General features: G+C 40.0%; 1 long non-coding RNA gene across 1 annotated transcript in view; it reads left to right on the top strand.

Annotated features, from left to right (window-relative positions):
• The window catches only part of LOC142759377 (uncharacterized), a 52,886-nt gene that overhangs the window by 29,788 nt on the left and 10,163 nt on the right, over positions 1–12,935 (top strand). The window lies entirely within an intron of this gene.

Below are 12,935 nucleotides of genomic sequence, written 5' to 3'. Positions count from 1 at the left end.
AGCCCCATAAAAGCTAGAGATGCCTTTCATCTTAGATCTATTGGAGGTATAGAAAAGATAAGCTGATATTGCAAAGCACATAATACCGGTGTTAACTTTTGCCAATGCATGTCTAATCTGAAGGTACTGTATTTTAAAAAAAATCAGCTTTAGGGAGGTGAAATATGCTGGAAAGGAGAACAAAGAGAACCGTCCTAAAAGAAGTTTCCTATTTTTACAATACCTAATGCTACCCAATTTGAAATATCAATATTAATGAGCAAAGTATACAGGTATGTTAAAGGTAATTCATGGAGCTTACCCATGTCAGATTTGGAGCCCTTAGAGAAATACTTGGTCCAAGCTAACCTAGTAGCTTTAATACTCATGAAGAGTGAAGGGAGAGGGGCATTAGTGGTTGTATCCGGTAGGTTCAAAATTGATATAGCACGGTGACCCAAGCATTCCTTCTAAATTTGTACCCATGCTTTTTTAGGCTTATTTACCCACCAAAATTTTGCCTGGTCTAAAAGTGAAGCTAAATAATATTTCTCCAGATCTGGGACTCCCATTCCTCCCATATTCCATCTTTTTGTCATTATGCAATATTGAGTTCTGGGGCGATGCCCTGACCAAATGAAAGAAAGGACTATCCTTTGAGTGCTTTAAAGAAAACTGCAGGGATCGGTATGGGAACCGTATGAAAACAGTAAAAAAATTGTCGGAAAAACCATCATTTTAAAATTGCAATTCGTCCTGCCCATGAGAGCTGCACTTTGGAGTACACACAGAGTTGTTTAGGTATGGACTGTAATAAAGGCTTGAAGTTCTCCAGGTATAAAGCTGTGCTAGGAGATGTCAACATAATGCCTAAATACTTAATATATTTCGCATTCCATTGATAGGGGAATTTTTGCATGAGCGCAGAGCAAGACTTGGGGGAAATACCCAGGTTCAAGATCTGCGATTTATCATTGACTTTATAATATGATAAGGTACCAAAATAACGCAGGACCTCCTGTGCCGCTGACAAGGAGTCGCTTGGATCAGATATAGTGAGAATAAAGTCATCGGCGAATAAGCCAATTTTATGTTCTGCATTACCTATTTTTAGCCCATGGATATTTTTATTTGCCCTAATAGCTGCCGCCAACGGTTACATAACCAAAGCGAATATGAGGTGATATGGGGCATCCCTGGTGGGTACCATTAGAGATTAAAAAAGGTCGAGATAGAAACCCAGAGGAAAATACCCTTCCTGAGGGGTTAGAATATAAAGCCAAAATATCTGTACCAATATGCCCAGTGAACCCGAACCTTTGAAGAACCGCTTCCAAGTATTCCCAATGAAATCTATTGAACGTCTTCTCCGCATCCAAGGCTAGGAGCAGAGAAGGCTTTCGAGAGACCTCACCATGTTGGATCAGATCTAAAACTCTGCGTGTACAGTCTGATGCCTGTCTGTTTGCTACAAAACCTACTTGGTCTGAATGGATAATGGAAGGTAAAATGTTAAGCAGTCTGGTTACCACCACCTTTGCATAAAGCTTCACGTCGATGTTCAACAAAGAGATCGGGCGAAAGTTCGCTGGGTTATCAGGTTCTTTGACAGGTTTAGGTAACTTGACAATAGTGGCCGAGAGCATCTCGGGAGGAAATTCCGTAGAATTAGCGGCTTTGTTAAAGGCAGCCGCCAAGTGGAGAGCCAAGGCGACAGCAAATGATTTATAGTAACCATTGGAGAAGCCATCTGGATCTGGAGCTTTGCCCAATATAAGGGACTTAATTGCTATCAGCACTTCATCTACTGAGAAATGGGCAGACAAACCTTCTAGCTGAGCGGGGGAAATTACTGGAAGTTGCAGCTTGTCTAAAAAAAAATCTAAGATAGCAAACTGGATAGGTTGTTGAGTATTAACATCTTTTTTAAGGTTATATAAACGATCAACCAACCAGACCAGACAATTAGCCAACCAGACCCCGGGTGCTTTATACCACTCGGCAGAAGACTGGAGAGGCTGAAGAAGATGAAACAACGGCTCCTGGCGCTGTGGAGCAGATATCTTCAGGTTTGTCCCCAAATAGGGTACACTGTCCAAATAAATTTCCCCTCTTAGATAGGGAATGTCAACAGAATCCACAAGAGAGTAGCTCCATAGAGTATAGGTTGGAATGAGTAACCCCTTTGGGGAGCGCTGTCAGGTCAGCTCTTCAGTAACCTCGCACATACAGTGGGGATGCAGAAAGTCAGGTTAGGTGACTGTCGATGAGGGAAAGTCAGTGCAGAAAACTGGCTTTTTTTTCCATACACCCACTTGCAGATTAACCCCTTTAGGACTGAGCCTGTTTTGGCCTTGAAGACAAAGCCGATTTTTTCAAATCTGACATTTGTCACTTTATGTGGTAATAACTTTGGAATGCTTTTACCTATCCAAGTAATTCTGAGAATGTTTTCTCGTGACATATTGTACTTTATGATAGTAGAAAAATTTGGTTGATAATAAATTCAGTATTTATTTACGAAAAGCACCAAAATTTGGATAAAATTAGCAAAAATTAGCATTTTTCCTAAATTTTAATGTATCTGCCTGTAAAACAGATAGTAATACCACACAAAATAGTTACTAGTTAACATTTCCCATATGTCTACTTTATGTTTGCATCAGTTTTTTTTTTAGCATTCTTTTATTTTTCTAGGTAGTTACAAGGCTTAGAACTTTAGCAGGAATTTCTCACATTTTCAAGAAAATTTCAAAAGGCTATTTTTTAGGAACCAAGTTCAGTTCTGAAGTGGCTTTGAGGGCCTTATATATTAGATAGACCCCATAAATCACCCCTTTTTAAAAACTGCACCCCTCATAGTATTCAAAACAGCATTCAGAAAGTTTCTTAACCTTTTAGGCGTTTCACAGGAATTAAAGCAAATTAGAGGGGAAATTTACAAATTTCATTTTTTTTGCAGAAATTAATTTGTAATATATTTTATTCTGTAACACAGAAAGTTTTACCAAAGCAACACAACTCAATATTTATTGCCCAGGTTCTGCAGTTTTTAGAAATACACATGTGGCCCCAGTGTGCTAATGGACTGAAGCACAGGCCTCAGAAGCAAAGAAGTACCAAGTGGATTTGGGGCCTTCTTTTTTTTAGAATATATTTTAGGCACCATGTCAGGTTTGAAGAGGTCTTGTGGTGCCAAAACCCCCCAAAAGTGACCCCATTTTGGAAGCTACACCCCCTCAAGGAATTTATCTATGGGTATAGTTAGCATCTTGAGCCCACAGGTCTTTTGCTATATTTATTGGAGTTTGTCTGTGAAAATTACTACTTTATTTCTGAAAAAAACGGAAATTTTTACAAGGAATAAAGAATAAAAAGCACTCAAAAATGTATAAAGCAATTTCTCCCGATTACGGCAATACCCCATATGTGGTAATAAACTGCTGTTTGGACCCACGGCAGGGCTCAGAACTGAAGGAGCGCCATTTGGATTTTGGAGCGCAGATTTTGCTGGAATGGTTTTCAGGTGCCATGTTGCGTTTGCAAAGCACCTGAGAGACCAAAACAGTGGAAACACCCTAAATGTGACCCCATTTAGGAAACTACACCCCTTAAGGAATCTTTTTAGGGGTATAGTGAGCATTTAGACTCCACAGGTCTTTTGCAGAATTTATTAGAATTAGGCCGTAAAAATAAGTATCAACATTTCTTCCACTAAAATGTTGATTTTTTTTTATTTATTTTCACTGAGGAAAAAGTGCCTCAACATTTGTAAAGCAATTTCTCCCGAGTATGGCAATACCCACTATGTGGTCATAAATGTTTTTTTTTTCATTAGAAATGAACTCTTTCGGGACTGATCCATTTTTTGCTTTTTAATATTTCCCACCCCGCCTTCCAAGAGTCATAACTTTTTAATTTTTCTGTCAGTAGAGTGGTATGAGGGCTTATTTTTTGCGGGTGGAGTTGTAGTTTCTATTGACACCGTTTAAAGTACCATTTAATAGGGCGTGGCTTGGCTGTCGTCTTGAATGGCCGCGTGAGTGAAGAGCTCCTGCACCTTACCACAGACTAAAGCGACTACAGCCTCACACACATTGAAAATACTAACTTCAGTTAGTTCCCTGTAAGGAGCGGAGTGTACAGCCAACATGCCGAGAAGTCGGAAGACTACAGCGAGACCAGCAAAGCTTACGGACTTCTCCCCCCCGACATGCGGAGGATATGCAAGATGGAGGAGACAGGCTCCCTTACATCTGAACCGCCGCCACACTCACCGTCGCAGATCCACGCTACAGTGAGTACACAGAGGAGAAGCGCCTCGGTCCCGACCCAAGTCTCCCCATTACCCGACACTGCTGCGGCCATAGCTCAAAGGGGTACTCCTGCTGCAAACCGCGTTTCCTCTGGACGGCGTGGACGCCATCCTGAGCAGTACACACAGCATGCTGCATCCCCGTCGCCGCCATTACTGAGCTCCAGGAGCTCCTCGCCACAAAGGCAGAGCCCTCTCCCTATGGCAGTTCCAGCAAACCTGGCAGGCAACTGCACGTCCCCTGGGGCACCTATCTCAGAGGGAAACATTTTAGATGATATGCCATCTTCAACTAACGTTGTTACAGAGCTGACAATGAAGACCATGCTTCAAGCTCTTAGTACCTCACTGCAGGCTGGATTTGCCAAAATGCTACATCCCCTGTTGACAGCAATACAAGATGTAGAGGTTAGAGTTCAACATGCGGAATCTAAACATAGCGAATTTGTAACCTCACATAATGGGTTGATCGATGCTCATTACGACTTAGAAGCAGAAGTTTCCCAAATCAAGGCAAAAATGGCTGACTTAGAAGACAGATCTCGTAGAAACAATATCAAGTTTAGAGGGATTCCTGAGGATGTCGCTGCGCCTGATCTGCTTAAGTACGCACAAGATTTCATCAAGACCATGCTGCCTGGATGCAATTCGAGAGATCTAATTATAGATAGAATCCATAGACTTCCAAAACCAAAGCACCTTACAGATGACGTGCCACGTGACGTACTAGCCCGTATACATTTCTTCCATGTAAAGGAACAACTGATGACATCCCTCAAAAGAAAAGATGCCATACCATCGCAATACAACAAATTATCCATATTCACGGATCTCTCAGCTGCGACTTTACAACTACGAAGAGGCTTGGCCCCAATCACAACTGCCTTGCGGGACAACAAGATCTTATACCGATGGGGATTCCCGGTTCGCCTACTCATTCATAGAAACAACTCTATGCACATGATCCGAAATCTGTCAGAAGGAACAGTACTACTAAAGTAGTGGGACATACCAGTTCATCTACAACCTCAACAATCTAACCACACCCCCCAGCAGATACGAGATGAATGGCAAGGGGTAGATTACCGAAAACACCGAAAGCACTAAGAAGATAGCTCCAGGTCTATTCTTTCTACTTCTTCATCTCTGCTGGCCGTCGAGATGGAGGTACCTCCCTCGCCAAAGTTCTTTTTTTTTTTATCTGAGGCTGAGCTACTACAGGTGTAGTTGCGGTCATCTTGACCTGATATCAAGCGGACTGTTTTTTCCCCCATTTTGATGGACAGTTGTATTTGTCCATGGTTCGTGATAGATTTATGTGAAATCTATTGTTTCTTGTTTCTATTTTTCTTATATTTATGTGCTAGCAATAGATACATCAGTTGTGAATATGGTCAGGAGAGATTATATGAGCTACTTACACTGGGTGCATATAAAGGATATGTTGCTGTATGTTCCCTTCAAATAGGGCAATTCACCGCACTTCTATATCCCTTCAATGACAATTAAAATAGCCTCACTCAATGTTAACGGCCTCAATAGCCCACATAAGAGAGCGCATATGTGGCAAGAATCTAAGTCTATAGCCTGCGACATTTTATGTGCTCAAGAAACACACCTACTGCAGACAGATGCAAACTGAATTAACCACCATCTATTTCCTCATATATTTCAGTCACACTATACGACTAAGTCGAGAGGAGTCTTGATCGCGGTAAAAAACTCAGTAGCCTTTCAAAAGCTCCAAGCTCATATTGACCCAAACGGTAGATACATTATTTTAATCTGTATGATTAATAACATCACATACACAGTGGTAAATATTTATGCTCCCAACCGCCACCAAATTAGATTTCTTCACAAAATACTCAGACTAATTAACAAATTTCGACAGGGAAAGGTATTAATCTGTGGAGACTTCAACGCCATAGTCGATGCCTCTTTAGATACTACGAATCCTACTCGCCAGTCACAACCCCAACTTGGTCCTTTGGTGGCGAAACAAGAGTTGTATGATGTCTGGAGGGCTCAGCATAGCATAGAAAGAGATTACTCCTTCTACTCTCCAACTCATAATAGCTATTCCCGCATATACCTATTTCTGGTGGATAAAGAACTGCTCTTTGCAACTAAAAATTCTTCAATAGAGACCATAAAGTGGTCTGATCATGCAGCAATAACTTTGACCCTTGAAGAAAACAATGTATCTAACCCTACGTATCTGTGGAGATGTAATCCATTTTTATTATCTCATACAGACCATAAACTAACTATTGCCAATGATCTCCGAGAATACTTCCAACAGAATGATAACTCCCAAATCAATGACTTCACCCTCTGGAATGCCCACAAAGCCTTTATTAGAGGTACCCTCATTCGCCTAGGCCATATAGTAAAAAAACAGAGGATGGCCTTAATTTCCTCCCTTACGGCAGAAATTTGTTCCTTGGAAACTCTAAATAAAATTAAGCAGACGCCACAAAATGCAGACAAACTGTATACTCTCCGACAACGCCTAAGATGTAGCCTACTCTCAGATTATGAGAAGAATCTTAAAAAAACCAAAGCAAGGTATTATTCGCAGAACAACAAGGCTGGCAAATTGTTAGCAATCAGATTGAAAACACAACATCAAAAATCCAAGATCCCATTTTTGATAGATCCGCGTACCCAAGCAAAAATAACTCATCCCACAGACATTGCCAACCAATTTCGAACCTTTTATTCATCCTTATATAATTTGGAGCAAGATCCCTTTTCCCCTCATCCGTCGAAAAAAGATATACAGGCCTTTTTACAAAAAATTGATTTACCTCACCTTTCAGAAACCCAATTGCTGAGTTTAAATGTACCATTCCTAGACAAGGAGATTTCAACGGCGCTAAAGTCACTTCCCAATGGCAAGTCCCCTGGTCCAGACGGACTTACGAATATGTATTATAAATCCCTACAGGGTACACTAATGCCTTACATGCGCAGATTTTTTCAAAAAGCAATGGACTCTGGATCCATGCCAGCAGAAAACCAAGCTGCTTTAATTGTCACCATCCCAAAACCTGACAAACCTATAGATGCCCCTCAAAACTTTCGACCCCTTTCCCTACTAAATGTGGACGTTAAAATATACGCAAAAATTTTGGCTATAAGACTTGCCCCCTTGCTACCCACGTTGATAGGGGAAGACCAAGTGGGATTTGTGAAGGGCAGACAAGCTTCTGACAATACCCGCAGAGTACTAGGTATTCTACATAATATAGAACAATCGGAGACACCTTCGGTTATGTTGGCTTTAGATGCTGAAAAAGCGTTTGACCGCATACACTGGGAATATGCTTTTACTACATTAGAGAAGATGGGGTTCAGAGGAAATATAATCGAGGCTATTAAGGCATTATACTCATGCCCCTCAGCTAAGGTATATACTAATGGAGTACTTTCTGACATGTTCAAATTACTAATGGAACTAGACAAGGGTGTCCTCTATCCCCTGTAGTGTTCATTTTATCTATGGAGCCCCTAGCTCAAACCCTTCGAACGCACACCAGTATCCAAGGTATAAGTATTGATAGTCGAATGCATACAATCTCATTATACGCTGATGACATTATTCTCTCCTTATCCTCCCCAGAGGACTCCTTAGAAGCTGTGTTAGAATGCATTCGGTCATTTGGGCAGATTTCATTATATAAATTAAATACCCAGAAGTCTCAAATACTACCGCTGAACATCTCGCCTTCTGTGCTACACTCCCTCAGACATAAATACCCATTCGACTGGAAAGAAAAAGGTATTACATATCTAGGTATCACTCTGACGCCATCTCATAAGGCTTTATACCGATCTAACTATGAACCTCTTCTGCAAACAATTCAGGTTGAAATGACTAGATTAGACAAATTTGAAGTATCGTGGATAGGCAGGATTGCCGCATTCAAAATGTTATTGTTACCTAAACTGCTGTATTTGTTTAGAACAGTCCCCATAGCGGTACCAAAGTCTTTTTTTTACAAATATCCAAAAGGCTATAATGAAATTTATTTGGGCCCACCGTAAACCACGTGCCGCAGCACATATTTTGACCAGGGATAAAAAACTTGGGGGATTGGGCGTACCAGACATATATGGCTATTATACTTCTACTCTAGTTGCGCTCTATAATCCAGGATGGACACTGGGTGCATATAGAATCCTCTTATGTATATCCTGCTAACCTAAAAGCCCTCATGTTTCTGGAATTCTGGCACATAGCCACGCCATCACACATATCCCCAATTACAAAAGCAGCCTTAGGATGTTGGTCGCATATACAAGAACATTCTATTGATCGCTTGTCTCTTCCGAATTCGCAGATACCTATAGAGGTACTAGAATTGGCCATTCCACATTTAAATTTAAACAGTTGGAAATCAAGGAACCTTACCCTAATGTCTCATTTATACTCTAAAAACCAGCTGAACTCCTTTGAAAATCTGAGGCTCACATATCTTCTTCCCAGAAGTGACTTTTATAAATACTTACAGGTTAGACACTTTATAGCAACCTTAAAAAATCATCATCCTATATGCAACATGAAACTTTTTAACTTAATAGCCAAACCTACTAAGATACTAAAGGGCATATACGATACATTATCAGGGCACGCTGATTTTTGCAAAACCCACAACATCTTGACATGGGAGCGGATGTTAGGGAAATCATTTGGGGAGGAGGAATGGAGGAAGGCATACAAACAGATTCATAGTTCCTTGCAATGTAGCACACATTTAGAAGCAGCTCTTAAAACCCACCTACAATGGTACTATACCCCGGACAAACTACATAAAATGTTTCCAACGGTGTCAGAAACATGGAGGGGCTGCGGCACCAAAGGCACGTTGTTACATGTGCTATGGGAATGTCCGATCATATACAGATACTGGAGAGAGGTATTCGCTTTATTGGAATCCCTGTTTGAAATACGAATTCCTAAATCCCATCAGCTAGCTTTACTGTTCTTACACATGGAAGATGTCCCCCCTAAATTCAGAACATTGACGTGCAAAATATTGGCAATGGCAAAATTAGTAGTGACCAGACACTGGAAGAGTGTTGATACACCCACTCAGGCAGAACTCTTACTATTAATTAATTCATCCTTTGCATATGAAAGAATAATAGCATATGGTAATTTGAGTTTTACTAAATTCTCCAATGTCTGGGAATGCTGGTCAACTAACCCCCTATGTCATCACATGTAGCCCCTACATCACCTCAAACCAAATTGATAAAGAAACTATGAACACCATATTCATACAATGTCTTTGAAGATATAAATGATGCTAGCGATGTTACTTTGTTTACAAGTTTTACTGTTGTAAGGATATAAAGCATTTATGTTGACTAAGATGCTACCATATTAATTTGTGTTATTAATGAAATGTGACATGTATATCTTGCATCTATTCTATGTATGAAAAATTCAATAAAAATCATTGAACAGAAAAAAAAAAAAAAGTACCATTTAATGTACTGGGAAACTGAAAATAAAATTCTTGGCAGGATGAAATTGGAAAATACTGTGATTCCACAATGGTTTTTTGGGTTTCGTTTTTACTGCTTTCACTGTGCGGTAAAAACGACAACCTAAAGTTTTCCTGCGACTCAATACGATTACGGTGATACCAAATTTATATAGTTTTATTTTATTACTTTTACAAAAGTAAAAACTATTTGTTAAAAAAAAAAAAAAGGTTTGTTTCACCACATTCCGAGACCCATAACTTTTTTTTATTTTTTGGTCAATTGAGCGGTGTGAGGGCATATTTTTTGCGGGCTGAGCTGTGGTTTTTATTGGTACCATTCTTTGGTACATGCAACTTTTTGATCACTTCATGTTAAAAAAAATTTGAGAGCTAATTTTGGCGTTTACCGTGCGAGTTAAGAAATGGTATATTGTAATAGTTCGGACTTTTACGGCTGCAGCGATACCAATTTTGTTTATTTTTTACATTACTTTAGAGGAGAAATGTTTTTGTTTTTTTGTTACTTTAAATATGAATAAAAATAGATTCACTAATAACTTCAACTTTTTTTTTTTTTACACGTTTTATTAGTTCCCCTAGGGGACTTGAACCAGCGATCATTATTGTCATTTTTACAGGCTTCTATAACAGAGTGATCGCTGTTCCTGTCCGTTAGTCCCGGGTGTCAGCTGTAATACTGTCACGGTTTGTGCCACTGAAGACAAATACCTCATAAAATGTTAATTGGGTTCTCCCGGGTATGGCGATGCCATATCTGTGGACGTAAACGGCTGTTTGGGCACGCTGTAGGGCTCAGAAGAGAGGGAGCACCATTTGGCTTTTGGAGCGCAGGTTTTTCTTGGTAGAAGTTCTGTTTGTGGTTTTACTAGTATTTCAGTTTATAATGTGGGCATATATAATCTGTGCGGAGTACATCAGGGCAAAATAAGAGACAATAGACTGCAATACATAAGTTGGAAAATTGGAAAAAAATGTTTTGATAACATTTTCAAAAATATATATAAAAAAACCAAACACAAGTAGAAAAAAAACCTTTTCCCATTTATTACATAAAAAATATAAAAATTAAACATAACTAATACCGCTGCGTCCAATCCAAACTATTAATAAAATCACATTCTTTATCCCACAGAGTAGACATCTTAAAAAAAAAAAGAGGTCTCCACGCCTCCGAAAAGAATGGAATAAATAGTGATCAAAAACTCATGTGTACCATAAAATTCTACAAATGTAAAATGCAGCTCTTACTCGGAGCTCAGGACAAAATCTATGGGGTAGATGGAGTAATATTACCTGGTGTCCTCCAGTTGTGCCCCTCTGCCATGGATCCACCATATTAGGGTCCTCTCTGTGTTGTCTCAAAATGGCCACAGCACTTCTCAGACCGAGTCTAAGACACTTCCTCTGTTCACGTATTGGACAGAACTGCTCACGTGAGCAGCTCTGACCAATCCGAGAATGGTGGGAGTGTCTCAGACTCCTAGTCTTAGAAGCGCTGCGGCCATTTTGGGACAGCACAGAGGAGACCTTAAAACCGCTGATCCACGGCAGAGGGGCACAACTGGAGGGCACCAGGTAATATTACTCCATATACACCATCATATTTGAAATGTTGTCACGGGACCGGTGGGTCACTGTAAAGGGGTTGTCTGGTTTTAGCATATTAATTGTTATTTTTTGTATAAGTAAAAGTTATACAATTTTCCAATATACTTTCTGTATTAATTCCTCACAGTTTTCAAGATCTGTTTGTTGTTATTCAGTTGGAAAATTTATTGTTTTCTTCCAGTGGATAAAATTCTGTCCATGGTCATGTGATTGACACACAGGTGCTGGGATCATTAGAAGTCACAGCTCTGATACACAATGTAACTGTAACGAAGCGTGCACCTGTGTGTCCATCACATGACCATGGACAGAATTTATCCACTGGAAGTAAAAAATGAATATTCCCACTGAATAATAACAAGCAGAGATCTTGAAACCCATAATACAGAAAGTATATTGGAAAATTGTATATTTGAAAGTAAGCTGTTTTTTTTTTGGTGGCCAGAACTTTTGACATCAATATAAAATAAAGTTAGGTGCCAGCAGCTAATTTCTAGGTGCATTTGCTACTAGCTCCTGGTTCCAGCTGCGAAACAGTTCTTCCCTTTCTCGGTTGCCTCACCCTCCCTATTTGTGCTGAGCAGTCGCTATCTCTGACACTATGCAGCGTGTCATACATAAGCAGCTGTTCCCGCATATCACTGACATACAACAGCAGCCATACAGAGGTTTCACTTACATCCACCTTCACTTTACTTTCTACAGAGTCTGGCTGTATAAAAGCCATCCTGAGGAGTTCCATCCATATCTAATGACAACTAAACTGTAATCAACTGTTTCTTTTCTTCCTAACGACATACAAAAATTAAGTAAAAAATAATAAAGGCGATGACACATTTATTTTTCACTGTTTTATTATATTTGAACAACTTTATAAAAGTGGAATTCCCCTCTAACAATTGCTTCGATGACAGTCCCGGGTATATTTCCATCTTGTAATGTTATGACATATCACTAGGATATGCCACATTATGATTGATGGGAGTCCGACCTCGGGGACCATTGCCAATCCTGAGAATGAAGGAATAGAGGCCCCCCCAGAATTTTCCCTGCACAGTAACTCTCCCGGCCACCCGCTGTGAAAGAAACTGCAGCACATTTTATGTAAATGAGTGAAGCTGTGCTGCATTTCCCTGCACAGCGGGTGGCCGGGAGATCTGTTGTGAAGGGAAAACCTGTAAACCCCTTCATTCGAAGGACCGTTGGGGGTTCTGGCTGTTGGATCCCACCGATCATAAAGTAATGGCTTATCCTAGGAATAGCCCATCGCTTTCTATGATGTGAAAACCCCTTTAACAATATAAAAGAACGTAATACAGAACCAAGTGATTTCTTTTAATTATGAAGCCAGAACACAAATATTTGTTCTTTTTTTTAGTTTATTTTCCAACTTGAGATACCTATGACCATTATAACAGACAAACTTGCTTGGAATGTACGGATGGAAAGGTGCTAGCAATGTGGTTTCCATAGAACTATTATGAACGCTAACATAGCGGCTCTGTGGCGTC

Source organism: Rhinoderma darwinii, chromosome 4 (assembly GCF_050947455.1).
Source record: "Rhinoderma darwinii isolate aRhiDar2 chromosome 4, aRhiDar2.hap1, whole genome shotgun sequence".
Classification (NCBI taxonomy): domain Eukaryota; kingdom Metazoa; phylum Chordata; class Amphibia; order Anura; family Rhinodermatidae; genus Rhinoderma; species Rhinoderma darwinii.
Note: the sequence above shows the minus strand (reverse complement) of the source record. Positions and strands in the feature narration are given on the sequence as shown.